Source organism: Tamandua tetradactyla, chromosome 5 (genome assembly GCF_023851605.1).
Source record: "Tamandua tetradactyla isolate mTamTet1 chromosome 5, mTamTet1.pri, whole genome shotgun sequence".
Lineage (NCBI taxonomy): Eukaryota > Metazoa > Chordata > Mammalia > Pilosa > Myrmecophagidae > Tamandua > Tamandua tetradactyla.
The window spans coordinates 185,619,198-185,632,819 of NC_135331.1; the positions used below are offsets into that span (position 1 = coordinate 185,619,198).

General features: G+C 36.0%; 1 protein-coding gene across 3 annotated transcripts in view; it reads left to right on the forward strand.

Moving 5' to 3' along the window:
• NKAIN2 (sodium/potassium transporting ATPase interacting 2) overlaps positions 1-13,622 on the forward strand; it is a 1,040,630-nt gene that overhangs the window by 670,549 nt on the left and 356,459 nt on the right. Inside the window, exon 3 of one of the 3 annotated variants that reach the window (XR_013176423.1) lies at positions 12,597-12,686. The exons of the other annotated variants lie outside the window; for them this stretch is intronic. The gene's annotated coding sequence lies outside the window, so the exon portion shown is untranslated. The remainder of the gene's footprint in view (positions 1-12,596; positions 12,687-13,622) is intronic. 3 annotated transcript variants of the gene reach the window in all.

Here is a 13,622-nt window from a genome sequence, read left to right on the forward strand (position 1 = left end):
GGAGCCACTTGTTTTTGGAACTCACCACCATTCTCTGAGGAAGGCAGCAGCTTCATAGAATGACCACATAAAGGTGTTTCGGTCACAACCCCAACTGAGATCCCCTCAACCACCAGGCAAGTGAGTAAATATGCTGAAAATTAACTTCAGCCCCCAGGGCTTGAGTTAACCCTAGCTGATATTCAGTGAAGCAAAGAGAGCTACTGATTTCTGAGCAAAAAACATTATCATTGTTTTAAGCCATTATTTTGCGAATGGCTTGCTATGTAGCAATACATAACTAAAACATTGACTAATTGACTCTTCTAAACAGAAAAGATCCTATATGGTTAATTTTCCACCATATGTCTGGTTTATTTCTTCTAAAGTTAGTGCTATATTGGAGGCTTAGTATTCTCGATCTCTAGCAGGTTGCCTATTTGGCAGTCACAGTTACTAGATAAGGTATCATAATTAAGAGCCTAAGATCTTAGGTCTATGTTTAGCTCTTTCTCTGCTTTCATGACTACTCCAGTTATGTACACATAAGCCAGTACTTGGAAGCCAGTAACAAAGTCTGGCTGATGTTACCTGCTGAGTCATTCTGTCTACTTGGTAGCTGCTTTCTTGTGGGTGTTAGTGTCAATACAAAAACATTTACACATTTTGCCTATGTCTGTATGTACAGCCACATGCCTTGATCAGACCTCCTTATCCCTGTTCTTTCAACATTTCTCTTTCTAGGCAATTAACCGACCAGGTAAGCCATTCCCTACTTCCCATAAGTCAGTATATGTCCTCACCTCAGTCAATTTTCTTTCCAAGTGAAGTAGATAACCTGGTGTACTGCTGAAAACTTTCATCATTGAGAGAACTGCCCTTCACCTCTGTATTTTACAGCCCTCCTGAGTGGGGCCCTAATATAGTCACTGTCCATTTTTTTAAATTAAAAAACATTATTACAGAAGTTGCGAGTTTACAGAACAATCATGTATAAAATACATGATTTCCATATACCATTCCAACATCAACACTTGCTTGGAGTGGAAAATTTGTTACAATTGATGACACTTGTTTTGTAATTCTATTTTTTAACAGTAGTTACATTTGTTACAATTGATGAAAGATTTTTGTAGTACTGTAACTATTGTCCATGGTTTACATAACAGTATTTTCCCCCATATGCTAGACCCATTGTTATTTTTTCATGCATGTCTTTATTTATTACTCATCTACCTATACACTGGACAAAGGGAATGCTAGTCGCGAGGGTTTTCCAATCACAAGGTCACATGATAAAAATTATATAGATATATAATCAGTATCATAGATCAAGGCTAATGAATTACAGTTCACCAACTTCAGGTATTTCCTTTTGGCTATTCTAAGACACTAGGAACTAGAAAGAAATATCAATATAATGATCAGTAGTCATAATCATTTGTGAAATCCTAATTTCTCAGTTATACATCTTCCCTCTTATTTGATTATTCTCTCATACTTCAGGGATATCAGGGGAATGACCATTTCAACTTCTGTATGCTGTAAAGGGGTGCCAACCATATGGGGTAGAGGAATGAAGCTTGTGGATTTTCTTGGAGAGACTGGTGCCTCTGGGTTTCAGGGCTCATCTGGCCTAGGAATGTTAATTGTCCATTTTTTGTCTTTCATCTACATACTGAGTTGATCCATTCCTGATCTAAACTTGGCCTCTTTTCTTTTTATGTGGACTGGCCAAAAGACCTCCCATTCAGCCATGTGAATTGAGTGATGGAGGCACTGCTGCAGTAATGATGGAGGACATCAGGACCACCGACTTATTGATCTTGTAATTTCTGGTACTACTCATGCCCAATCCCTTATATATACCTCTTCCATTCTATGTGGATTTTTCTGAGCCCACCTGAATGTATGACTTGGTAGTTGAGACAGAACCAGCACATGATAGGTGGTTCTGCAGCACAGTCACTCTATGTCCTATGTTCAGGCACTCCATCTCTACCAAGTCCAGGTGACATGCTGTTCTAGTTTGCTAGCTGCCGGAATGCAACACACCAGAGATGGATTGGCTTCTAATAAAAGGGGATTTATTTTGTTGGTTCTTCAGAGGAAAGGCAGCTAACTTTCCACTGAGGCTCTTTCTTATGTGGAAGGCACAGGATGGTCTCTGCTGGTCTTCTCTCCAGGCCCCTGGGTTCCAACAACTTTCCCCGGGGTGATTTCTTTCTCCATCTCCAAGGGCCCGGGCTGAGCTGCAAGTGCTGAGATGAGGAATGCCAAGCTGCTAGACTGTGCTACATTGCGTTCTCTCATTTAAGCAGAAGCCAATTAAGTTAAACGTCACTCATTGCAGCAGACACGCCTCCTAGCTGACTGCAGATGTAATTGGCAATAGATGAGGTTCACGTACCGCTGGCTTATGTCCGCAGCAACAAGACTAGGTATGCTCACCAGGCCAAGTTGACAACTGAATCTAACTAACACACATGCCAATAACTCTATTTTGGCATGGTCTTGTACATGGCATGGACTTTCTCCAGAACCTATGTGTTTGTTATGCTTCCTTCTCCAGTTTCCATAATCTGCAACTGGGGCATGCCCACCACAAATATCTCTGATATCATAAAGTTTTCTGAGTCTTATGGTTCAAAATACCAGGGTCACTTACTCCACTGTTTAGATTTGCTCTAAGCCCACTCAAAGCTGGAAGCCTTTCAGGCCATGTTGTAATGGGTTTGAGCAGTATTTTCAAACATGGAATATACTACTTTCAAAATCTGAAGAGACTCCCAAGGTATTGTTATCCTTTCTTGATAGAAACAGTTATAAGCTGCAATAATTTGCCCTTTCTATTAAAGGGAATGTCCTAGTATGCCAAAGATCATTGGACCCTTAAAAACTTCACTCACACTATGGACCCCTCAAACTTCAAAGGGTATCTTGCCAAGTCTGCAATGTATTTGCCACTTTTTACTCATTTGTTTTGATTACAATGATGTCATTGATATGGTGTTACAATATAGTGGACTGACATCATATTTTGCAAAATGTCTGAACAATCCAGTTCCCTTCTGGCTCTGTTATGACAGAAGAAAAAAATTTGCATAGCGCTGGACAAAGGCTATAAATGCATATTGTTTCTGATTTTTTTAATAATTAGGATAAAAAATAATGCATATAGTATTCCATAGGCAATGTTAATCTACTCTAGCAAAGTTATCACGTCTGGTATGTTGACTGCAGTTGGAGCTACTACTTTGTTGAGTTTTCAGTTGTTCACTGTCATTTTTCAGCATCCATTTGACTTTGGTAGGGACCAAACTTGTGACTATTATGGGGGAGATGATAAGACCATTATTAGGGTGGCTCTAATCTCTGCCATTCCCTCCAGGGTGTAATATTGTTTTTGATGGATTTTTTTGAGCTTCCATTGGATTTCATCCCTACAATAGTTCTTACCTCATACATCAAAGAACCATATTAGGAATTTTTTCAACTAAAAGTGTATCCATTCCAATTATACATTCAGGGATTGGGCAATTGACCATAGCTGTGATCCTCCCATCACAGAATTATTTCCTCTCCAGGAATACCCTTCACTTACCTCTTTGCTTCTTTAGCTCTTATTTAATCTGTGAACATCAATTCAGAGAAATCTTCTGATGAGGGAAATTCTCATCATGAGTTCTTACATGACCTGTATTTCTCTTTCTAAGGATATAGCAGAGTTTCAGTTTTATAATTATTTTCATGAATAAGTAATGTTTATTTTTCTGGCTAAATTATAAGTTTCATGAAATGTAAAGAGAATATATATATTCCCAACATCTATCATAGCCCTTGGAATGCAGTAGGTATTCAAAAACTTTTATAAAGTGGCTAATGAAGGGATATGTGGACACTAATGAGGAGATAATGAATTAGAGAGCGTCTTAGAATTTTGATTAGAAAATTGATAGGGAACCTCAACTAAGAATCTCATCAAAAGAGATTTTTTTTTAACAACCCTTAAAATTAAAAAAAGACAAAAGATAAACTCAATTAATACCTGGTACATAGTGGGCACTATGTAAATATTTATGTTGAATGAACAAATTGTATCCAGATTTGGAATATTTGATATATTTTTACCAAACTCATATTTAACTATTTATGCAGCTCAAAACTGGTTTAAATGCCTAATTGGGATGGTTGTACTGTGATGTTTGATGCTATCGAGATATCTTTAACCATAAGACATACACATAAGAGCACTTCAGGGAAATACTGTTTTGGTTTGTCAATGCTGCCAGAATGCAATATACCAGAAATGAAATGGCTTTTAAAAGGGGGAATTTATTAAATTGTAAGTTCACAGTTCTAAGGCTGTGAAAATGTTCAAATTTAGGCAAGGGCATAAAAATGTCCGAACTAAGCCATCCAAGGAAAGATACCTTGGTTCAAGACGGCCAGTGGTGCTCAGGGTTTCTCTCTTGGTTGGAAAGGCACATGACAACATCTGTCACCTTTCTCTCCAGGCTTCTTCCGTGGCTTCCCCAGGGGCATTTTCTTTATGCATCTGTGTGCTCTAAAGCTTTTTTCCAAAATGGTTCCATCTTAATGGGCTCAAGTAAGGAACCCCACCTTGAATGGGTGGAGACACATCTCCATGGAAACCATCTAATCAAACATTACCACCCACAATTGGGTAGGTCACATTTCTATAGAAACAATAAAAATTCCACCCAGCAATACGGAGTGAGGATTAAAGGACATGTCTTTCCTAAGTACATAATAGCTTCAAACTGGCGCATAGAGTAACCATGAAATGTATAGTGGTAAATCACTCTCACTTCAGTGAATTCACTTTTTCTTAATTTTATTTATTATAATCTAAGCTACAAACTTTTCTCAGACTAAATCTTTCATTTCTGAATTAAACCTTCATTCTATGTATAGTATATTGATATTATGTAACATTCTATAACATATTAAATCTAAGAACATGAATTTCCTCTAGCTCCTAACACTTTTATATCCCATTGAAATTCCAAACTCAAAATTAGAAAATAATGAACATTTCTTATTGAGAGAAAATGTTCAAAGATTTCTTTTTTGTCCTTTGACTAATAAATTCCACTCTAGGAATCAATCCTATATAAATATTTTTATATAACTATTTAAGGATGTATGTTCAAATGGACAGCATAGAAATCTTTGTAAGAAAAGAAACTGAAAATCCATAACTCTCCATCAAAGGGGAAATTATTTGAATAATAATACAATAATGATAGTGAAAAGAATACAGTAGAGTAGATATGTGAATTTCAATATGGAAAAGTCTGAAACTTATGGTTTTAAGTAGCAAATCAAGAGGTAGAGCAGCTCTATTTAGGATGGTACGTTCCATGTGCATGAAATGTTCTGAAAGGATATATAAAAAAATGTTCATCATTCCTGGGGAAAATTATTAAGAGTTGGAGGGCAGAGGAGACCATTCTCCCTTATTTTTGTTCTTCCTTGCTTTTTCAGCTTTTATTTGTATGTAAACAACTTTTATCACAAAAATTAATTTAATTTTGAAAATTCTTTATGACACATTACCTCAGGAAATTAAAATTTTAATATAATCCTCCCTACATTTGCTAAATAATGAGGTTCTAGAGTATCTAGAAAACGTTTTTTATATCATATGCTATTTCTAGGTCATTCAGTTCTTGATTCCCTATAGCAAAATAACTTCTCAATAGAATCAATAAGTTTCCACCACTATTCCAATATTGAAAATGCCACCAACATTTTTCTCACTATTCTCACAGCAGTGTTGGAGCAGGTTTTAGAATCTCATGCACTAACACTGTTTATGATTAAAACCTATAATGTTTTACCATAGCAACAATGTTCTAATTGTTGAAGGAAGCTTTGACTGAAAACCAAATGTTATTGCCAAGTTTTGGGATGCTAAAAAAGAAAGAACATTTTAAAAGAACAAAACAGAAGGCCTGGAGCCGGTGCCCAGGCTTGGCTTGCCGTCAGAATGCACCACGTGACCTCTTCAATGCCTTAGTAAAACACATGTAAAAGATGGCCAGTGGGCCAGTCATTGGCTAATTCTTGATAACCCTGTTGGCATATTTTTGGCTTTATTAAAGCTCATTAAAATCAAAACAAAAAGTGTCATTTTCATTCAATTTTCTATGAATTCAAAATGAGGGGGGAAACTTGTGTAATATAATTGCTTACCTAATTGCAGAATACCCACACAGCATTATTCGTGCTCTGCCAGGAATGTGCATCCTGAGGTATGACAGGTCCCACATCGTACTCATTTACTCACATTATCCTGAAAACAAACAATATATTATTTTGTTTCTCCTTGTTGTCTCTATAAGAGGTATGAGAAACATTTAACAGCTCGAAATATCTCTAGTGGTTCTTATTTAAAATGGGCAAAACTCAAAACCTCTCTCCCCAGAAATGCATATATGCAAATACACAATATTCATAAAGTTTTATAAAATATCAAGTGTTATATATGCTTGTTTTATAAAGGCAACAGGGTTCAAGGACACCTTAGCATTCCATTTGCTATGGGATAATACAAGCACATCTCTACAGATTGTGCATCCCTTTGTCAGCTGGCTTCCACCAGTTGTCCAGCCCAGTGTATTTCATAGGAGTGATTATGCCCCAGAGAACATTTGGTAAGATCTGAAAATATTTATATTGTCATGACTATGGGGAAGGGGTTGCTACTGGCATCAAGTAGATGGCAGGGATGCTACTAAATCTCCTACAATGCACAGAACAGCTCCCCAAAACAAATGATTATCAAAACTTAAAAAGTCAGTAGTGCCAAAGTTGAGAAATACTGGCCGAGTGTTGACTACTTCCACTTTCCAGATAGTACCCAGTCCTTTAGAAAGAGGGAATTTCTGTGGGAATGGCCAACATTTGCATGTGGCTAAAGTTCTTTTGGGTGACTCCTCATCAGTATTTTTCCAGAACCCTGCTATGTATGCTTCTATTGTAGTATTTATTGGCATTTCTCTCTTGCCCACAAGAGCACGAGAACTTAAGGCTACAGAAACCCTAGTTCCTGGTAAATGGTAGCCATTAAATAATTGTTTAAAGAATGTTAACTGAATAAAAATAGATATCCTTTAAAAGTTTAAATATTTTAAAATTTTGCTTGATGCCTTTATGAAAGAAATGATGAAAAAATGCAGAAAGATGAAAATGCCCTCAATCTGTTGGTTTACAGTGGATCCAGGAGGTTGGCTATTATGAAATGGTGAAATGGTGGGGATAGGAAAGCCCTATTATGGGAAATAAAATTCCAATCGCTGCAAAGTATTCTGAGTCAACTCAGAACCTATGCAGTTGCAGGTGTTTTCATTATGCAGAAGATGCAAAATGCAGTGATTGAATGGCGCTTCACTAGCACAGAAATGATGGAAGAACAGGTCATAGAATTTTAATTGCCTTCAACTCTTTTAAGAATTCTGCTATCCTGTTGTCATTTCAGACTGACTTCTGCTTAATTGCCTCCTATCTCTGCAGGGCACAGTAACTCTGGGAGCTTCTCTAGGAATGAGAGTTTTTAGAGACCAAAGAATTGTGGAAGATAACTAAAATGTATTCTCTCCATTTGCCACCCCTTTGGCAAGTATTGACACTTATGGCCCCCTGTTTCCACATTGCTCTATGAGGTTCCATTACCCCTTCAAGCCATTAGGTCGCCCTCTGTACTGTAGAAAATTCAGTCAGGTGTATGTGTGAAGTGATGAGAAGCATTTAAATATGGTCTCTCTAGTTTCTCAAGGACGTGTCTATTTCCAGTTTTCTTTGCAATGCTGTGTACACAGGATTGTCAGACCACCTGGGCAGTATTCCGGCTCTGCCATTTTTCAGCTCGACAATGTCACTTTCCTCTTTGGGCCTGATTTTATCTGTAAAATAAGTGATTGGAATAAATGATCTAAAAAGGTACTTGTAGATCTAACCTTCTTTGGTTTTATGATTAGTATGCATAAGGAGCATTCTGTTCAAATTTGTGTGTGTGTGTATAAGTGTTTGGACATGTCATGACCCTAAATTTGCTTGAGCTTTAAACACCTCAGCAATATCTGAGTAGGTAGGTTGAATGGCCCCCCATTAAATAATGACCTGTCCTAGGAAAGACTTGTCAATCCGCTAACATCACCAATGAAGAAATGCCTTTCCTGTATGTGGCATAAAGAGCTTCCTCCTTTTTGGTCTGTATCTAGCCTCTACAAGACATATTTGGGGAGAATGGCTGAACAAGAGAGCCTCATAACTCTCCCTTGCCTAATAAATTCAACTGCTATATGAACATATTTTGGGCTTTGGTTAAATTTCCACAGCACAGAGTCAGGAAATAATAGGCTTAATGAATAGGAGGCTGAAGCATTTCCTTTATCAGGCTCTTTTTGTCCCATGATTAACCATTTAGTCTCTACTGGCTGCCTAAACCTAAGGAAACAAAGAAGTCTGGAAGTAGGATTGGCGCTCCTGGGCATACGGCTGTGATGGTAGCTGCTGCTCTTATAAATGATACCACTCCTCCTAATGACAGTCTTTTGGAAAGAAACTTGCCAGTAAACTATTATTTACCATCAACCTCTCCTGATAGATGCTCCTGTGAATTTGGACCTGACTAGGAAAATACTTGGCATGTTGACAGAGTACATGAAAAAGATTCTTTTTTCTTTCCCCACATGGCTGAGAAAGCACTATTTTTTTCTTTTTTTGAAAAGGCATAAACAAGCACAGACCTTTCTGAATCCCCCTGCCTGAACACAAACATTCCCACTGTTAGGTCAGGTCAAGCCCAGAGGCACCTCTGTGGTCCTGAAAGTGACTTCGTATAAAGCCGAGTTTGTTTCTCAGATCCCTGATCCTTTTTATTTTAGTCCTCTGAAGATGGACACCAAAAGCAGCTGAAAACTCACATTCTACATAAGACAAAAAAATATATATGTAGTCTCATTTTCTCGAGGTAGAGCATAAGGACATCTTCACCATGATGGTTCTGTCTCTATCAGGAGAATTCTGAAACATCAGCCCTGATCTCAAAAGGAAGCTGAAAAAATGCCACTGATCTATGTCGACAGAATGACTATTTTAGCAGAATTACAAGCATGGTTCTCAAAAAACTGGCCTCTGAATCAGAAGCATCAGCATCAACTGGTAAATTATTAGAAATTAAAATTCTCAAGCCCCACCCCAGACCAACTGAACCAGAAATTCAGATGGGCTCCAGCATTTTCAAAATGTCCTCCTAGTTTCAGAACCTAAAGTTTGAAAGAAATTGAAAATGGGTACGTCTGTTGGTGTCCATGTTTCTTCTGTCTTTGGTTCTGGAAGTCTTTTTGTGAAGATCTCAATGTAGTGTTTGCTCTCTCTTTATCTTTTATATTCATATTTCACTTTCAGCAGAAAATATTACTGTTACTGCCGCATCAGTACAATGTAAAATAATAATAATAATAACAGAAACCACAAGCCTACTTGACCCTCTCTCAACAAACTCTTCCTGCTTTTCATAGCAGAAGGGTCCTTGACTGTGGAATGTCAGATCCCATAGTATCAAAGCACTGCACACTGGGTGAGTTTTAGAAACATCATTACACCATCTGATATTAACAGAAATGTAAAACATCTGATATTATCAGAGATGGACATTTTATGGTCAGATTTCATTTCTAAACTTCAGCGAGAAGAATGTTTTATTTGTCATCTATATAATGCTTTATGTGTGTGTGATCATATATTCAACCTGAGGCACATTTTTTAAAAAAGCATATGGCTGCTAATTGTGACTATGTGTAGTGAATAGGATTCATGATAAGAATTTAAAACATAAAAATCTTTCCTAATCTTCTCTGCTGACATGTACAGAAGGACAATTGGCCCCTGTCAAAGATTAATTGATGTTTTTTGTGCTTTAATTCATGCCTGATCAAGTGTTTCCCTTATGTATACATAATCACCATTGCAAGATAAGGAGTCATCAATTGGATAACGTCTTAAAATAAGAAAAAATAGATGCATATGGCTACCTTACTGAATATATTCCATAATTTTCAAAGGAAGCCACACAAATCTTTAGGGAATTCTGTAAATGGATAATTTTTACTTTTAAGGTACACCCTCTAAATAACTCATAGGAATTCAGATAACAAATACGGCTTTAAATTGAGGAGTGTTTTTAATGCTAATTCATTGCTTTATAAAGTAGCTATCTACTTAAAGTGTGCTTTCAATATTTTTCATACTGTATAATTTAATCTGAACTCAATATTTTTTATTTTTCAATGGTTGTTTTTTGGAACAGTTGTTTGAGACAGAAAATAACCCCGACACAGGAATCAGCAGGTATCCCTAGAGGTAGATATTCTGTATCAGCCTGAACCCAGGATACACTTCACATATAACCAACAATATTAGTAAGTACAAGCAATGAGGACCCACATATCATCCTTACATAGGACAAAAATTAAAAATAAATGACAAGCCCATACATTGAAATATCAATGGGTCAGCTCTCCAGCCAGGCAGAGGATGCAGCAGATCAAGGCTGGGTAATATTAAGTATTGTGAGCTGGGATAATTACGTATTCGCTTGGACCTTGTATGCAACTCATCTCACATTTTCAAGCAAATTTTACACACACACACATCAAACTGCAAAGTTATGAATCATGAAGTTTCATCAAGGACATCCAATATAGTGTAACTGAAACAACTTTTGGCATACTCTCCGCAGTTGGAAATACTTATATGACCAAATATGTGGAGCTGTAGATCTTATCAGGAAAGGCTGATTGTATTTGGTCTGAAGTTGTCCATGAAGGAGAGACTGACCATATTACTATTAATTTTTTTGTTAGCTTGTTTAATTTGTTTGTTTGTTATCCAATATGGCCAAAGACTGAAGAAATGTAAATTAAAGAAATTTGATTTTTAAAGAGGTGCAATCAGTGAATTATAATTTCCAGAATGAATCATTAGTTTACCAGTGCTAATGTTGGGTTTAATTGTTTTAACATAGGCGAAAAGTTGCATTTTTCAAAATGGGAAGAAAGAAAGATATTTTCCAGTAACAACTACATGGTGAATTTTAGTTGTTTTCTCCTTTTCATATTTATCCCCATTGTCACACCTCTCAAAATGTAGTGTTTAGCTTTCTGACCCACCAAACCAACTGTGTGGAAGATTACCAAGTATTACTAGAATAAATCTGACCTATTTTTATTTTATTTTCATCCAATATAACATCCTATTTGATTCATTTTTACATGTTTTCTAAGTGATACAAGTTAGTAATTTTTAAATGTTTTTTATTTTCGTCTGAAAACTCCCTCATGTGTTTTTGTGTGAGTATAATAAATGTTTGATAGCTAAGCTTTGTGTGACTAATAATCCACATCCACACTGCCATGCAAAAACACATTCCTATTACTAACGTAAGCCTATGGTTATAATTTGAACTCTCAATACTGTCAGGATGATGATTTTTTTTCATATCAAGAATATATTTTGCACAACAGAAAGCAAAAGATTAGAAACTTGCATTTTATAGGCTTTGCATATCTTAATAAAACTATTAATTTCTCTGAGATTGGTCAGACATGTAAATAGAGTGGGAAGATCACATTTACTCTTTATATATGAACCTGAAATTGTTCAGAAATTGAATGTTATTTTCAAAAACCATAATTTTATTTAGGTTAATTTTGACCAAAAGATATATATTTCTGATCAATCTTTTTAAAATATCATTTTTTTAACCTCCATGTAGTTTAAAAATTTAAATAAACCTATATGATTAAAAAATGTTAAGGCCTATTAATCTGCTACCTAGGAAGAAATGTGAGATTCAATAATGACACATATAAAATATTTTTAAAAAGCTGTATAGGAGTACAAAAAGCAGCTAAAAGACATCAATGAAACCAGAAATGAAATGATTCAGGTAAAATAATGGAAGCTTTTATTCCAGGTACACACTTTGTAAATTAATTTTATCACTATTATTTTAGGTGCCTCCACTTGAAATCACCAATCTATATTCATTGAAAGAAAAGTCAGCTGTATTGTCTTTAGGGCCCTAGTGGATTTATATTTATTTTCCCATTTTATTTAGGCTCTTTGATTTTCTTCTTTGCTCTTTGCAATGCTTTTTTGATAGCACAACGGCCATGGTTAAAATACAATGCTATGATGCAATGAATTTACTGCTTGCCTTTAAAACTCATGAAGAGAAATAATGGCATTTCCAGTGAAGAACTATTCATATCATTTCAGCTGTATAAACTTGGAAATAGAGGTTATACTTCTCTAATTTCCAAGTAGTCAGATCCTATCTGAATTGTGGTTGGAATTTCTTAATTTCCCAGTTTCAAATAGCTATTCACAAGCCAGTGATGCCTAAAAAAGAAGAAGGTGGGAAAGCAGATACGGTTTAGGAAATATACTTCATAAATGATTATTGAAGAAGCTGAATATATGAAACGTGGAGGCAATGTCAGTAAGGGGAGACTTAGATAACTTTCTTTAAATGCATAAAAAATTAACATGGAAGAGTGAACATAGATGTTCTTGCTTCATAGATGACCAGACCTAGGATCAAAACCAGGACAAGTTTACTTTGGGAAGAATGATGGATTTCTCAGACTGAATTACTATCTGCTATGCATGAGGTGAAGGGGGTTTCTTGGGTTTACTTTTAAAGTCCCTTTCCACTCTTAATTTTATACATCTGTAATTACATTGAGATAAAAGAAGCAATGTGTCCTGAATTGGTCCTTTTGCAAGCCTCAGTTTATCGACCAGCGTATTATTTGCAAAGTGGGGTGAGCCCAAACCCATTGGCGGTATCTGACTAGAAAGCATTAGAACTCTTTTTTGGGGTTTATTGTACAAAATTTTCTATTTTCATGATCAACATTATATTAATACAGTTATGCATAAATATAATGTATTAAATAAGTGTTTACATTTAATAAGTATAAAATGAAATATAAATATTGAAACTTCACTCATAAGTGTGTAACAGAAAATATATTTGAGGTCTTCTGCCATGACAATATGGAGTAAGAAAAAGTTAGTTTAAAATCTCTGCCCTGGACTTTCATAAATTGTTGGCAGAAATAGACTACAGCTCACGACAAATTAACCTTTGATGTTTTATATTTTTAAGTTCATGCCAATAAGACCATGCTGAAATTAAAACTGACCATATACGGGAAGGGCAGGCCTTGTTAGTCATATTAATGCTAATAATTTCATATATTGTCACTGAATTAATTGTGTATGTAAATTGGGATGCAGTAATAACGGCATCGTAGATGAAGCACTAGGTTCTCACATCTAGGGTCATTCTACATCTAACCCAAGGTTTTAACCACAATTAGTTTAGTGGTTTGGGGTTATTACCTACTGGCAGTACTTCTCCATTAGATGAATATAAAGCACATAATTTCTCACAATCAGGCTTAATTGTCTAAGTCTCTCCTCAGTAGGTGCCAAAATCGGAGACCAGCTGGGCAACCATGCTCATCTCAGCATCCAACACGGACAGCTTTAGGTCATTTTTTGTGAGGTTTTTTAAATGGATATACGATCTAATTTCATTC